The sequence below is a fragment of the Notothenia rossii genome, assembly GCF_949606895.1.
Source record: "Notothenia rossii genome assembly, contig: scaffold_23, whole genome shotgun sequence".
NCBI classification, from domain to species: domain Eukaryota; kingdom Metazoa; phylum Chordata; class Actinopteri; order Perciformes; family Nototheniidae; genus Notothenia; species Notothenia rossii.
In genome coordinates this window covers 978,126-983,088 of record NW_027639856.1, presented here as the reverse complement: position 1 = coordinate 983,088, position 4,963 = coordinate 978,126, and positions in this window count along the sequence as shown.

Genomic DNA, 4,963 nt, shown 5'->3' with positions numbered 1-4,963 from the left:
TCACAGCTGTTCACAGCTACGAGGCTGGGACCGCTTCCATTCGCTTCGTCTGGATCTGTAGATGTTATTTCATGTCTCATTTGTTCATTTTGATTGAGAAAAAGTTGTACATTTAGTGAATTCAGAGTGTCTAAGATGCACAAGCAGCCATGTTTGAGTACTCAGGTCCAGTGGCTCACTGCGTTAACGCTCGCCCCTGGATGCGGTTGGTCGTGTGTTCGAATCCATGCTGTGGCAAAACAAAATTAATGTTCACCCTTTTTCTATGGATCTCCAAAAAGTGAACTTTTACATTTTCTGAGTCTGGAGGAATTCAAGGGGAGTTTTCAGGGGAGTGGGTTCTCTCTGCCATCTCCTCCCTGTGTGTGCGTTGCTGCTTGCAGCAGCTGCGTGTGTGTGTAAACTGCCCCTCCCCCTCGCAAGCAGGCGGGGGAGAGAGAGATCTTTCGTCTCGATTTACACATGCTATGACTCCGGGGGTACTTCCATTCACTTCGTCTTGATCTGTTGATGTTATTTCATGTATAATTTGTTCATTTTGATGGAGAAAAAGTTGTACATTTAGTGAATTCAGAGTGTCTAAGCTGCACAAGTAGGCATGTTTGAGTACTCAGGTCCAGTGGCTCACTGCGTTAACGCTCGCCCCTGGATGCGGTTGGTCGCGTGTTCAAATCCATGCTGTGGCATACTTTTTTTCATTTTCACCATTTTTCTATGGATCTCCAAAAAGTGAACTTTTACATTTTCTGAGTCTGGAGGAATTCAAGGGGAGTTTTCAGGGGAGTGCGTTCTCTCTGCCATCTCCTCCCTGTGTGTGCGTTGCTGCATGCAGCAGCTGCGTGTGTGTGTAAACTGCCCCTCCCCCTCGCAAGCAGGCGGGGGAGAGAGAGATCTTTCGTCTCAATTTACACATGCTATGACTCCGGGGGTACTTCCATTCGCTTCGTCTTGATCTGTTTATGTTATTTCATGTCTCGTTTGTCCATTGTGACGGTGGTAAAGCCAGGGAAATATCCCGGAGATATACTGATAAATCTTTATAACAGCATTTTCCTGCGATCACAGCTGTTCACAGCTACGAGGCTGGGACCGCTTCCATTCGCTTCGTCTTGATCTGTAGATGTTATTTCATGTCTCATTTGTTCAATTTGATGGAAAAAAAGTTGTACATTTAGTGAATTCAGAGTTTCTAAGCTGCACAAGTAGGCATGTTTGAGTACTCAGGTCCAGTGGCTCACTGCGTTAAAGCTCTCCCCATGATGCGGATGGTCGCGTGTTCGAATCCATGCTGTGGCAAAAAAAAAATCATTTTCACCCTTTTTCTATTGATCTCCAAAAAGTGAACTTTTACATTTTCTGAGTCTGGAGGAATTCAAGGGGAGTTTTCAGGGGAGTGCGTTCTCTCTGCCATCTCCTCCCTGTGTGTGCGTTGCTGCATGCAGCAGCTGCGTGTGTGTGTAAACTGCCCCTCCCCCTCGCAAGCAGGCGGGGGAGAGAGAGATCTTTCGTCTCGATTTACACATGCTATGACTCCGGGGGTACTTCCATTCACTTCGTCTTGATCTGTTGATGTTGTTTCATGTCTCGTTTGTCCATTTGGACGGTGGTAAAGCCAGGGAAATATCCCGGAGATATACTGAAAAATCTTTATAACAGCATTTTCCTGCGATCACAGCTGTTCACAGCTACGAGGCTGGGACCGCTTCCATTCGCTTCGTCTTGATCTGTAGATGTTATTTCATGTCTCATTTGTTCATTTTGATGGAGAAAAAGTTGTACATTTAGTGAATTCAGAGTGTCTAAGCTGCACAAGCAGGCATGTTTGAGTACTCAGGTCCAGTGGCTCACTGCGTTAACGCTCGCCCCTGGATGCGGTTGGTCTCGTGTTCGAATCCATGCTGTGGCATACTTTTTTTCATTTTCACCCTTTTTCTATGGATCTCCAAAAAGTGAACTTTTACATTTTCTGAGTCTGGAGGAATTCAAGGGGAGTTTTCAGGGGGGTGCGTTCTCTCTGCCATCTCCTCCCTGTGTGTGCGTCGCTGCATGCAGCAGCTGCGTGTGTGTGTAAACTGCCCCTCCCCCTCGCAAGCAGGCGGGGGAGAGAGAGATCTTTCGTCTCGATTTACACATGCTATGACTCCGGGGGTACTTCCATTCGCTTCGTCTTGATCTGTTGATGTTATTGCATGTCTCGTTTGTCCATTTGGACGGTGGTAAAGCCAGGGAAATATCCCGGAGATATACTGATAAATCTTTATAACAGCATTTTCCTGCGATCACAGCTGTTCACAGCTACGAGGCTGGGACCGCTTCCATTCGCTTCGTCTTGATCTGTAGATGTTATTTCATGTCTCATTTGTTCATTTTGATGGAGAAAAAGTTGTACATTTAGTGAATTCAGAGTGTCTAAGCTGCACAAGCAGGCATGTTTGAGTACTCAGGTCCAGTGGCTCACTGCGTTAACGCTCGCCCCTGGATGCGGTTGGTCGTGTGTTCGAATCCATGCTGTGGCAAAAAAAAAATCATTTTCACCCTTTTTCTATGGATCTCCAAAAAGTGAACTTTTACCTTTTCTGAGTCTGGAGGAATTCAAGGGGAGTTTTCAGGGGAGTGGGTTCTCTCTGCCATCTCCTCCCTGTGTGTGCGTTGCTGCATGCAGCAGCTGCGTGTGTGTGTGTAAACTGCCCCTCCCCCTCGCAAGCAGGCGGGGGAGAGAGAGATATTTCGTCTCGATTTACACATGCTATGACTCCGGGGGTACTTCCATTCGCTTCGTCTTGATCTGTTGATGTTATTTCATGTCTCGTTTGTCCATTGTGACGGTGGTAAAGCCAGGGAAATGTCCCGGAGATATACTGAGAAATCTTTGTAACAGCATTTTCCTGCGATCACAGCTGTTCTTAGCTACGAGGCTGGGACCGCTTCCATTCGCTTCGTCTTGATCTGTAGATGTTATTTCATGTCTCATTTGTTCATTTTGATGGAGAAAAAGTTGTACATTTAGTGAATTCAGAGTGTCTAAGCTGCACAAGCAGGCATGTTTGAGTACTCAGGTCCAGTGGCTCACTGCGTTAACGCTCGCCCCTGGATGCGGTTGATCTCGTGTTCGAATCCATGCTGTGGCAAAAAAAAAATCATTTTCACCCTTTTTCTATGGATCTCCAAAAAGTGAACTTTTACATTTTCTGAGTCTGGAGGAATTCAAGGGGAGTTTTCAGGGGAGTGCGTTCTCTCTGCCATCTCCTCCCTGTGTGTGCGTTGCTGCATGCAGCAGCTGCGTGTGTGTGTAAACTGCCCCTCCCCCTCGCAAGCAGGCGGGGGAGAGAGAGATCTGTCGTCTCGATTTACACATGCTATGACTCCGGGGGTACTTCCATTCGCTTCGTCTTGATCTGTTGATGTTATTTTATGTCTCGTTTGTCCATTGTGACGGTGGTAAAGCCAGGGAAATGTCCCGGAGATATACTGAGAAATCTTTGAAACAGCATTTTCCTGCGATCACAGCTGTTCACAGCTACGAGGCTGGGACCGCTTCCATTCGCTTCGTCTTGATCTGTAGATGTTATTTCATGTCTCATTTGTTCATTTTAATGTAAAAAAAGTTGTACATTTAGTGAATTCAGAGTGTCTAAGATGCACAAGCAGGCATGTTTGAGTACTCAGGTCCAGTGGCTCACTGCGTTAACGCTCGCCCCTGGATGCGGTTGGTCGCGTGTTCGAATCCATGCTGTGGCATTCTTTTTTTCATTTTCACCCTTTTTCTATGGATCTCCAAAAAGTGAACTTTTACATTTTCTGAGTCTGGAGGAATTCAAGGGGAGTTTTCAGGGGAGTGCGTTCTCTCTGCCATCTCCTCCCTGTGTGTGCGTTGCTGCATGCAGCAGCTGCGTGTGTGTGTAAACTGCCCCTCCCCCTCGCAAGCAGGCGGGGGAGAGAGAGATCTTTCGTCTCGATTTACACATGCTATGACTCCGGGGGTACTTCCATTCGCTTCGTCTTGATCTGTTGATGTTATTTCATGTCTCGTTTGTCCATTGTGACGGTGGTAAAGCCAGGGAAATGTCCCGGAGATATACTGAGAAATCTTTGTAACAGCATTTTCCTGCGATCACAGTTGTTCACAGCTACGAGGCTGGGACCACTTCCATTCGCTTCGTCTTGATCTTTAGATGTTATTTCATGTCTCATTTGTTCATTTTGATGTAAAAAAAGTTGTACATTTAGTGAATTCAGAGTGTCTAAGATGCACAAGCAGGCATGTTTGAGTACTCAGGTCCAGTGGCTCACTGCGTTAACGCTCGCCCCTGGATGCGGTTGGTCCCGTGTTCGAATCCATGCTGTGGCATACTTTTTTTCATTTTCACCCTTTTTCTATGGATCTCCAAAAAGTGAACTTTTACATTTTCTGAGTCTGGAGGAATTCAAGGGGAGTTTTCAGGGGAGTGCGTTCTCTCTGCCATCTCCTCACTGTGTGTGCGTTGCTGCATGCAGCAGCTGCGTGTGTGTGTAAACTGCCTCTCCCCCTCGCAAGCAGGCGGGGGAGAGAGAGATCTGTCGTCTCGATTTACACATGCTATGACTCCGGGGGTACTTCCATTCGCTTCGTCTTGATCTGTTGATGTTATTTCATGTCTCGTTTGTCAATTGTGACGGTGGTAAAGCCAGGTAAAAGTCCCGGAGATATACTGAGAAATCTTTGGAACAGCATTTTCCTGCGATCACAGCTGTTCACAGCTACGAGGCTGGGACCGCTTCCATTCACTTTGTCTTGATCTGTAGATGTTATTTCATGTCTCATTTGTTCATTTTGATTGAGAAAAAGTTGTACATTTAGTGAATTCAGAGTGTCTAAGATGCACAAGCAGGCATGTTTGAGTACTCAGGTCCAGTGGCTCACTGCGTTAACGCTCGCCCCTGGATGCGGTTGGTCGCGTGTTCGAATCCATGCTGTGGCATACTT